The sequence below is a fragment of the Periplaneta americana genome, chromosome 4 (genome assembly GCF_040183065.1).
Source record: "Periplaneta americana isolate PAMFEO1 chromosome 4, P.americana_PAMFEO1_priV1, whole genome shotgun sequence".
NCBI lineage: Eukaryota > Metazoa > Arthropoda > Insecta > Blattodea > Blattidae > Periplaneta > Periplaneta americana.
In genome coordinates, this window is record NC_091120.1 from 151,374,521 (window position 1) to 151,386,716 (window position 12,196).

A 12,196-nucleotide genomic window follows, 5' to 3' on the forward strand; every position below is an offset into this window, starting at 1 on the left:
ATCTTATGGCAGCCGTACATAGGGGATTGTGAATTCTTACATTTTCGAAAGAAAGAAATATAATTACATACAGGAAATTTTATTATTTGCTGTATCACTACTTAAGCTATTTAATAGAGCAAAAATCTGAAAATCGATAAGAGTTATTGCAGGAACAACGACGATATATTCGGTGGTAAGAATAAACATGAGTATATAGTATATACTGGACTTTTTTTTAGTAAATACTCTTGTTAGTAAGAATAAAAACATTTGAGTACCTACTCATTTTTGATTACATACTCATAACATGGAAGCATAGTAGAATATACTCAAGCGCCCATCTTGTACAGAATATATACTCATGCTTGATAAGAATAAAAGCTAGTATATTCTCATATTCATAAGTTCGTTCTCATGTTATTCTGAGTTTGGTTTGTAGCAGGCTCAATTCTGAATATATGTTGATTTGTGTTCAGTTTAAAGTTAAATTAAAAAGAAATGGCAGAATTTATGAACGATGTAGTGCCTCATTGAAAAATATAGGAAAAGACGTGAACTTCTGAAGCCTTTAACGCTTCACAAAAGTGAATGTGAGAAAGGTTATACACGTATTTGTTATTCATAAAAAACATTACCTATAAGAATATGAATGGCTATCAAATTATAAGGTTAGATTGCATTGTTAAATGTAATTAACAATTACAGTTTATTTTGTAAAATTTGAATTGCAAAATGCAATTACTTGTAATTTTAAAATTATATATAACTGCTCCACAATAAAAAATACAATTAGCATAGCTGGAATTCTAGAAATGGATTGTAATCTCTATCCAACATCCCGTAATGACAATTTCCCAGTAGTATTTTCTTGTTTCCTGCTTTATTAACGTCACTTATCTGATTCACTCTCTCTTTCATATTTACTTACTTATTTATTCATTTATTTAATTAATTTATTTTATTTGTTTATTTATTTATCTGTTTATTTAATTGACTTATTTATTTCATTTATTTAATTTATTTACTTATTTAATTTCTTTTATTTATTTAATTAATTAATTATATTTGTTTACTTAATTATTCAACTAATTTATTTAATTACGTATGTAATTATTTATTTAATGCAGTTATTTAATTAATTTATGTATTTATTTATTTAATTAATGTAATTAAATTTATTTAATTATTTAATTAATTAATTTTATTATTTATTTTATTTATTTAATTGATTATTTATTTATTCATCCATTATTAAAATTTACAAAAAGCAAAACATAAACCACTACAACATGCAGATAGCATGTGAAAGTCTATAAAAAAAAAAAAAACTGAGCATCACGGTGCAATGTGGTCAAAGAGGATAGGTAACATGAGTATATACTAACTTGTAAACGATCAAGAAGACTGTAGAGATGAGTATATATTCGCGTTAGGTAGAATGTCTTTATTCTTACGAAAATGAGTATGTTCTAGTGGTTACGAGTATATAATCACAGGAAGTGCTCATACTCATAAGTATAAACCTTGAGGAAATACTTAAGCTTTATTCTTACTATCCATTGAGTTGAAATGCTTCTTAATTCCAGAGCGAAGTAGCAACATCTTTTTTTTTTTTTAGCTGCGGATAGTAAGATCCAGAATAAAAAGAGGTAGCTACTTGAATAAAGACACAGCTTTCACCCCTTCTCACTAGCTGAACTGTCGTTGAATGAACTATAACGCAGGTTATCAGGCGTCTCTGAAGGTTCTAATTTATTTTATCCTTGGAGAAGTTACTATCCCCTTAAATGAGAGATTACCTATCAGAATTATATTTTATTTTCTAAAAATATATAAACGTCTTGGGATGTTTTTGCTATTGATTTAGGAGTATTTAGATAAGATTGACTTATCGATTGGCTAGAAAATGAGATTCTTTATGAAAGAAAAAAATTCACGGGCAACAACAAAACATACGTAAAATATATAGTTGAAATATATTGTACTGTAAGAAGGAGAACAGCATTCTTCTCCAGTTCTACTCCTTACTGAAATGTTCAGTAGATAAGTTGAACTCTGAGCTCGTCACGGTCTCTTAAGACTGCTTGACATGCTCACCAGATAAATCAAAAGCTAGGCCTACTGTATGTGTTATCTCCAAATGATTTCTTGGACGACAGCTGGTTTTTTTAAATAGTTGTTCCCTATCGAAGTTAGGCACGACCATCTAAATTACTTTTATGTTGAGTTGAGCAAATAATAAAAGTGATTACTAATTAGATAACACAAGAAATTTCAGAAGCCAGCCGACCTCAACGAGTGAGTCATATGAACTCTAAATGAGTAGCATTGGACAGACTGGATAAAAAGCAGCCTCATTATTATTTGAAGTAATTTATTTTCAAAAAATAAATTAGAAACATACTAGAGGAGTAGTGTATAACAAATAGACGATACAGAGTTTTGAAACAAAAATTATATAAGTACAGTGTGATCAATATACAGAACATCATTTTATTTTTACTTCAATTTTTATTGTACCCCAGTTTTTTTTTAATTTACTTCACTCCCACTCCTCTACTAGTAAACTTCCAAACATAACCAAGGCCGCGTATACAGTCAAAGTAAGCAGTACTGAGTTAGTGAGTATAGTACGTTTCAGAAATATGTTCGCGTTTTCCAGTGACGAAATAGCTTTCAATTTTGAATCATATTTTCGCAAAAGTACTGTCGTCCGTTTGCCTACGTCGCATCCCGTTTTCCCCCATCTGCTTCTGCTCGCCCCTCTGTAAAGGCTGTACTGGACTGTCTTAGCTCTTTTCTGAAAACATTAAATTCTGTTTGGAATTGGACATCTATGTAATATTATACAACTGTTTAAAATAATTTAAATAAAAAGGCCTCGTTAAGTAATCAACTGTCATGTGATTTCCCCCCTTTCTACGACCCTGCGGAGCCACTGACGTGACTCAGTCGATTAAGGCGTTTACCTGCCGATCTGAAGTTGCGCTCGGGCGCGGGTTCGATCCCCGCTTGGGCTGATTACCTGGATGGGTTTTTTACCGAGGTTTCCCCCAACCGTAAGGTGAATGCCAGGTAATCTATGGCAAACCCTTGGCCTCATTCCGTCAAATTCCATCTCGCTATCACCAATCTCATCGACGTTAAACAACCTAGTAGTTGATACAGCGTCGTTAAATAACCAACTAAAAAAAACGACCCTGAGACAAAACCACTTGGACAGTAGATAACGTGACTGAGTAATTTTATCTTTTCGGGTAGAGTAAAAGTGAAGACTGAATTTACAGTACCGTACGTAAGGTACTCTTTTATAGAGCAGGCCTAGGTACAGAATTATTTCAACATGAGTTACTAGTACGAAGGACGAAACTGGTAATTGGGATTAGGTACAATAGTCTATAGTGAGATAATATGCACAAAAGAACTGAAGTCTGTATCGAAATGAACGGCCACCATTTTCAAAAATGTGTTTAAATATCCATATTTTGTTTATTTTTAAATTTAACTTCACTCTCTATGTTGTATAATAATGTGCTGTAGACAGTATAATATACACTGCATAATGAATACGTCCGAATGGATAGCTCAGTTCGTGAGTAAAAACACTTATTGTTAATACAGTAGTTTATTTTGATTAAACAAAAACCTGATGAAAATTATCAAACTCAAAATCGCGATATTTCCTAGTTTACGTAAATGGATGAACTACTTTTCTTCCATCCTATACCTAGTAAAGTGATTTGTTTGTATTTTACGACAGTGTCATCGAACTCCAGTCGTGGAAGGGTGTAGCAAACGGTATTTCCGGTTCTCAATCGTTAATCCAAAAGTATAGCCAGTTAATATTAGAAATTTTAGTAAAAATAAAATGATGTCCCTGTATAACCTTATTGCTAAAGTGGCACTTTAACTACCTGAATATGTGCCAATGATTTCCGTCATGTTCTCTGCAAGGTAGACGCACAAAAATATGTTGAGACAGTCATTCGTCTTTATCGCTAGTGTCTCTTACCCGCGGGGAAGAGACTGCACTATGGTGCATCCGTGGCTACTGGCGGGTATGCTCTCTACCTCTTCCTGCTGCACGACGAGTCATATTATGTTGCTCCGCTTACTCTTTACCTATTTCAGCGAGTGCTTACGACCACTGCCTTAAAGCATCATGTCTAGACGCGAAATTTTTCTCGTGGTAACAAAATCCGGTTCCGAAAACCAGCTATAAAGGTTAGGGTCATCATAGTGGTGACCACATGTACTTTCTAACCACGGGATAAGTCAGAACCAAAGATATAATAATTGAGCAAATTTCGAAATAGTTCCGCTAATTCTCAATAGGTGACAATATTATTGAGACGGGTAAAAAAAAGTGTTGGGGAAAATGGTGGTGTAGATTAAGTAGAAATTTATCCTCCTAATGGACAATGCCAGCGGTTTCCCGCTAAACAATCATTAGAGAGGAATGAAATTTTGAATTCTATAATGCGGGTATATTTATGTACAGGGCATATCAAAAGTCCGGTAACACATTCAATATTTTATTACACAAAAACTACTAATGATAGCACTTTCAAACACATGTCAGCTTAAAGTCAAACTCTCAAAGTTCGTTTTACACCTTACAGAGATTCAATGTGTGAACCACGAGTGACTCGGCAGATGTCCAAACGATAATCAAACTCTTCCCATACCCTTTTCAACATATCCTCTGTGACCGTGACGGCAGCTTCTCGAATTCTGGTTTTTAGTTCCTCTAAATCACGTGGCAAAGGCGGTACAAACACACGGTCCTTTAGTTACCCATATAGAAAAAAAGTCACATGCAGTCATATCGGGTGACCTTGGTGGCCATGTCATGAAACATCTGTCCCTTACTCCAGCACGTCCTATCCAACGATCAGACATCTCCGTATTCAGGTAAGCATGAACTGCATTGTGGAAATGTGGCGGAGCCCCATCTTGCTGAAAGATGAAATCGTCATCGCGATCTTGTCTAAGTTGAGGCACCAACCATTGCTCCAACATGTCCAGATATGAATGTCCAGTCACAGTAGCCTCAATGAAGAAGAAAGGTCCGTACAGTTTTCGTTGTGACAACGCGCAGAAAACATTCACCTTTGGTGAATCACGCTCATGTTCAATGATTCTGTGAGGTTTCTGTGTACCCCCGACACGACAGTTGTGCTTGTTAATTTTCCCACTCGTATGGAATGTCGCTTCATCGCTGAAAATTAAGCGGCTGAATAACTTTGAGAGTTTGACTTTAAACTGACGTGTGTTTGAAAGTGCTATCATTAGTAGTTTTTGTGTAATAAAATATTGAAAGTGTTACCAGACTTTTGATATGCTCTGTACTTTTGGCGACACTGAATTATCTTCGCTTTCTATTAATAAGCGTAATAAGTAAATGAAACCCACAATTACATCTTTGAAGGTCAGTGTACAAAGTTAGCTTTAACGATAAAATCTTATTGTAATATTAACCTTAACGCTGATGATGACCAAATTAAAAATAGCTTTAAGGTCCCACCGAGATTTGAACTCGGATCGCTGGATTCAGAGTCCAGAGTGCTAACCATTACACCATGGGACCTGTTGTGTGTATGCTTGTTAGATATTGTACTCCGTCAACAGTCCTGCGCCATATAGTCGCGGTCTAAGGCATCATGTCTGGTTAAGGAATTTTCTCATGAAATTTCGGCCAGGTTATGGGAGCGGTGGCTACCTAGGATTGTGATGTATTTGGGGAGTTACGCTAAGTAACAAAATCCGGTTTCGAAAACCAGCTGTAAAGGCTGGCGTGTTTATCGTGCTCAACACACGTTACCTCATTCCGGTTGGATGATCTTTCACCTCCAGCTGAGGCATGTGGGCTTGAGACCAGCAGCAGGATAGTTGGCCTTGGCCCTTCATGGGTTGTCGCACCACGCATTACTTATTCCGTAATAGTGAATTTAAGTGAAAAAAAAATCAAGACTATTAGGACTCGGTTAAATTCTGAAATGTAGCAGACATTATAAAAAAATGGAAATAATTGGAATGGAATAAGACAAAATAATTAAAGAGTTTAATAGAAATCAAGATGTAGAAGAGATTATTTGGAAGAGATAGAAAAATCAATTACTGTATAATCTAAATGAAGGCTAATAAATTACAAGTGCAGAATATGTAGTATGTGGTTAAATGGAATAACTTTTTACCAGACAGGGTAGCTTTGTATCTCTTTTAGATTTAGTTTTAAATTTCTAGCGTTTCGTCAGTTTATTATATTTCTGTATAACAATGCACCTTTTTCCGTCTTGTACAAAAATTTTGTAAAGGAAAAATTAATAATAATAATAATAATAATAATAATAATAATAATAATAATAATAATAATAATAATAATAATAATAATAATAATAATAATTGGCTTTTAAGGAACCCGGAGGTTCATTGCCGCCCTCACATAAGCCCGCCATTGGTCCCTATCCTGAGCAAGATTAATCCAGTCTCTATCATCATATCCCACCTCCCTCAAATCCATTTTAATGTTATAGTCCCATAATTCACTTTGAAACAAATGTTTGGGTTGGTACAGACCCAAAAACAAAATTTGGGCCACTGAAGGTCCAGTTGTAACATACTGAGCATGCTCGGTACTTATGCGCAGATTGTTATAACTGGAACTTGGAAAATTCAGGTGGCCCAAATTTTGTTTTTGGGTCCGTACAAAATTACACGTAGTCTATCGATAAAATCTTACTCCAATTAACTGTAACATCGATGATGACCAAACTAAAAACTAGCTCTAAGGTCCCACCGAGATTTGAACTCGGATCGCTGGATTCAAAGTCCAGAGTGCTAACCATTACACCATGGGACCGACTACACTTTATCGCTGGCTGTCATGGCAGTCAGTCATATTCATAGCTGAAATGCTCAGGAGATTCTCATATTTGCTCTCAACGTGTGGCGTCTCACATCAGTGTACTGTACCATCATCATTCTAGTCTTTCTATAATGTACTTCTTCCAATAGCTTAACATTAGGAGCAAATAGTAGTAGAATGCGGGTAGACATATTATCGGATTTCTTAATTCTCGCGCATCTAATCCGCAGTCTCAAACACTTCACATCCACTCTATGTTTTTGTTTCAGTTTTTTGTTTATTATTATTATTATTATTATTATTATTATTATTATTATTATTATTATTATTATTATTATTATCATTATCAGTGCTTTTTTTCTGGAAAAAGGTTTACCGGAACTCTATCACTCGATCACATTATACAACAAAAACGTGGGTTTAAAAATATTAGGCCTACATACTTTATATTACAATAAATTCCAAACGGAGCTCATCGCTTTTAAGCATAACGGAAATTTTGTGATTTCGAGCTATAGTTTCAGGATCAATAACGGAAGATGGCAGCACTAGATTGCATGAGTTACTTTTGCACCAACGATAATAATGAGAAAATGTAAACTCTTGGACTCGGCAGTGGCGGTAATTTTAATTTTCAATTTCGCTTATAAAATATATCTCGTTGGAATTTGTAATGGAAAAAAGTTTACCGGAACGCGTTCCGGACCGTTCCGGCTGAAAAAAAGCGCTGATTATTATTATTATTATTATTATTATTATTATTATTATTATTATTATTATTATTATTATTATTACTAGTCTGCTCTCAAAAAATCTGAAAGATAGAATTTATAAAACAGTTACGGTATATTACTGATTGTTCTGTATGGTTGTGAAACTTGGGCTCTCACTTTGAGAGAGGAACAGAGATTGAGGGTCTTTGAGAATAAGGTGCTTAGGAAAATATTTGGGGCTAAAAGGGATGAAGTTACAGGAGAATGGAGAAAGTTACATAACGCTGAATTGCACGCATTGTATTCTTCACCTGACATAATTAGGAACATTAAATCTAGATGTTTGAGATGGACAGGGCATGTAGCACGTACGGGCGAATCCAGAAATGCATATAGAGTGTTAGTTGGGAGGCCGGAGGGAAAAAGACCTTTGGGGAGGCCGAGACGTAGATGGGAGAATAATATTAAAATGGATTTGAGGGAGGTGCGATATGATGGTAGAGAATGGATTAATCTTGCTCAGGATAGGGACCGATGGCGGGCTTATGTGAGGGAGGCAATGAACCTCCGGGTTCCTTAAAAGTCATTTGTAAGTTATTATTATTATTATTATTATTATTATTATTATTATTATTATTATTACTATTATATCATCATCATCATCATCATCATCAATATTTCTCTAGCAGTTTTAGTATAGCAAATGTTTTATAAAATATATAATTTTTCCCTCTGGATATGTTCTTATACACATGTAGGTATGGTTTGAAATTTGTTCATTTTATTGCTCAAGGCTTCAAAGATTTCATGTACAGAGTGAGCATTCAATAGGAAACATTCTCATGGGCAGATAAAAAAGTTATTTTTTTCTTCCATCATGTTAATGTCAAAACAAGTGCTTACACAAATTTTGGCTATTCGAACGCAATTATGAGAGCCGTAAAAGAGTAAGTTTCCCTGGGAACGTTTACAGAAAGAAAAGACAATTTCATGGAAATATTTATTGGAACAGATACAGCAATTGTTGAACTATTTTTCAGCATATTCCCCACCGGAATTGAGACATTTGTCATATCGTGGAACCAACTTTTGTATCCCTGTGTCTGCAGCCTGGAATCGAAACAAGTGTGTGGCAGCCGTCTGCATTTCTCTGCCGATCCCATGGTGTGACATTTCATTTAGTTCATTTAGTGTTATGTCCAAGGGCAAGTCTTTCACTGCAAACCCGGCTTTCTCCAATCTTTACTATTTTCTGCCTTCCTCTTTATTTCCTCATATGATCTATATACCAGTATTAAGAATTTTATTAGTGTTATTTCACTTCCTATTAAAATGATTAATTAATAAATTAAATTTGATATGACCTATCATTCATAATGATATTGTTAAGTTAACATTGAATAAATTAGAAAGCAATTAATATATTTTCTTCAATATTTGTTGTCCTAATATTCATTCATATGACGAGTCCTCGGCATCACTTCATTTCACCCCTTTGATTTGATTATCTGATTGGGTTTTTCCGAGGTTTTCCCCAACCAAAAGGCAAATGCCGGGTAATCTTTTGGCGAATCCTCGGACCTCACCTCATCATTGTAGAAAATTACTAAATTGTAAAACTGTAAAAATTGTAAAATATTGTAAAATTTTGTAAAAATTTGTAAAAATTGTAATTGTAATATTGTAAAATGTTAACTAGTTCCACATTTTAAAGCTTCATTGCTCATGTAAGATCTATGGAATAAAATGAATGAATGAAAGAAGGAATGAATGAATGAATCCTAGGCCTATATGTTCAATTTAAGACTAGGTTGAGATATTTCGAATATAAATCTGATTTAACCGTCCAATAGAAGCATCTGTCTCACTTCTATCACACTAGCTATCATATATGAACATTTTTCAAGAAAAAAAAAGTCGAGAAATGAATACAACAGTGTTTAATCAACTGTTCGAAGACAGGTTTGAACCTTATAATTGAAACCAATAAGGCATCATTCATGAGGAAACTAGGCCAGGAGATAATGGGATATGATAGCCAGTTCCTTTCACTCTCCATTGCATAAATTACTGACTACTTACATACTACGCTAATCAGATTTCAGATGCATACAAACAATTATTGTTCTTCCTCTGATACATATCGTCAAGTGAGATGTACTGCCAGTTAATAAATGTACATATCAGCCAGAACCAATAAGGTGGTTAAGGAGAAACAAGCAAGACGTCCGGAGTCGAAAAGGAGGGGAAGTAAAAAAGATTTGGGTAGTCCATCTACTTGTGAGGGGAAGAAAGGAGGAAATAAGGAACCGCAGAACTACAGTCTACGAAGTTGGTGCTTAAGAGGGGGAAGTGATAAAAGAATGGCAAAAGATAGAAACAATTGAGTAAGTGTTCAAGAAGGAAGAGTAACTATCAAAATAATCGGAGGGGAAATGTATGAACGAATGTGTCCAGAGAAACAATAAATGATAAAGGAGGTGAATAGAGGAAATTGAAAGTGTTTGTTAATAGGAATTGGTAGTGAAATGTTACTAATATTGGAAGTGTCGATTAAGTTAGCGTACTATCAGAGAAATTAAAACGATAGGAAGAGAGGAAGTATTTCAATGTAAGCTTACAAATGAAGGTTGAGTTGACTTACAAAAATAGTGCCTAACGGAAAATTTATCGGGATGAAAGTGAACAAATAAACATGTAATTCAGTAACTAATGGAGAAATAGGGGATAAGAGTAATGACAGAAGTGAGGAGAGGTAGAAGTGATTGTAAATTAGTGATGAAAGTGAATGATTATGATTAAGTAGTGTTAGTAAAAGTTAGTTTAAAATTAGGGAAATATTAGACGATAGGAAGTACTTCAATATAAGTAAACAATAAAAGCGGTGAGGTGTTCACTAGATAGAAGGGAACATTTTTAAGGTGAGAGGTTAGAGAGCAAATTGAGGGTATGTATTGTAGTAATAGCGGTACCAAGGGAAAATAAGATGACTGCACACGTCAATGAAAGTTTGTATATGTTACTGTAATTAGAAGTTGATTGGGAGCACGAATACAGAGATGTGGTGGCGACCCATTACTGAATAAGAGCTGTAGAAATAAATATATCATATCATATCATATCATATCATATCATATCATATCATATCATATCATATCATATCATATCATATATCATATATCATATATCATATATCATATCATATCATATCATATCATATCATATCATATCATATCATATCATATCATATCATATCATATCATATCATATATCAGCCAGAACCTCAATTAGAGAATATATATGAGTGTAGAATATGAAAGTGTATGGGAATAAAACGTTCAAAAGTAATAAACTCATTGCTAAATTTTTGCAGCTTGTACAATATTTCGTAATTGGCTTCCTTTCCTTAAATTATTAAGTGTAACATACTGAATCCAGATAGTTATTGATGTAATTTTGGTAATTAATGATATTATACAAGATACAGTTGACTGTTAAAATATCAAAGATAAACAGATAGGTCCCACCGAGATTTGAACTCGGATCGCTGGATTCAAAGTCCAGAGTGCTAACCATTACACCATGGGACCGACAGAATAACTTGCTTACTATCATAGTGAGTGTGGTGCTGTCGCGATTGTGGCTGAAGCGTTGCTGCCAAGTCATGAAGGAATTGAAATATTGATAGCAAAAATAGGACAAGTCCAAAATATTAACTTTTCAGAAAACGAAAAAAAAAAAGCTATCCCTCACGTTTCTCATACAACATAATCTGACATATTGTGTATATAGATATTCATAATTATGTATACCATACCAACTTTGGTACAAAGTTTCACTGTCCTCTTTTATATGGTTTCTTGGAGATAGAGGGAGAGGGAGAGGGAGAGAGAGGAATGAGAGAGAAAGCATTTGGACATATCAACTTTTTGCAGAAAAATTTTATATGCATACACATTAATTGAGAAAAAGTATATGAGATCATGTTTCATTCATATTGACAACTGTATCAACATACAAATAAATACTTTATAAGTGTTTTATTAAATAAAAAAATTAATGTTGAAATGATTTTCTGAACAAGGAGAACAATATTATTTTTCTCTTTCTAAATTTGTGTTCTTCAGTCTTTGAATTCTTGGCAAGTCAGATAGCCTATATCAAGTACCGAAAAAAAAATGATTGTAATAACAATACAATAAACTGGGCTCAATAAAAATATTATTATTATTATTATTATTATTATTATTATTATTATTATTATTGTTATTATTATTATTATTATTATTATTATTATTATTATTATTATTATTATTATTATTATTATTATAGCTGTTTTCACTCATCACACACACTCTTATTGTCATGTTCTGCCATCTCAACATTCTCCTCATTCTGATGACTTGCTCTTTTTTTTTTTTTTGGATCTGATTCGTTTTGATGATTGTTCATTTGTAAAACGAAATATTTAACCAATAACACCGACAATAACAGCTAATATGAGAATAGATACTGAACTTGAAGTTACCTCAACTGTTAGTTACAATCGCTGATAAATCCACATTCAACTTTCCGGAAACTCCTGAAAGCTATCAGAGCAGTTAAATTTATAAGAGCAGTTCAGTAACTGAGA

The 12,196-nt window shown here is 33.7% G+C and overlaps 3 non-coding genes across 3 annotated transcripts; all 3 read right to left on the reverse strand.

Annotated features, from left to right (window-relative positions):
* Window positions 1-5,500: 5,500 nt before the first annotated feature.
* On the reverse strand, window positions 5,501-5,572 carry TRNAQ-CUG (transfer RNA glutamine (anticodon CUG)). Its single transcript has one exon. It is a non-coding gene; the product is annotated as a tRNA-Gln (tRNA).
* Window positions 5,573-6,772: 1,200 nt separating this feature from the next.
* TRNAQ-UUG (transfer RNA glutamine (anticodon UUG)) lies at window positions 6,773-6,844 on the reverse strand. Its single transcript has one exon. It is a non-coding gene; the product is annotated as a tRNA-Gln (tRNA).
* Window positions 6,845-11,081: 4,237 nt separating this feature from the next.
* TRNAQ-UUG (transfer RNA glutamine (anticodon UUG)) lies at window positions 11,082-11,153 on the reverse strand. The gene has a single exon. It is a non-coding gene; the product is annotated as a tRNA-Gln (tRNA).
* Between the last annotated feature and the right edge of the window lie 1,043 nt (window positions 11,154-12,196).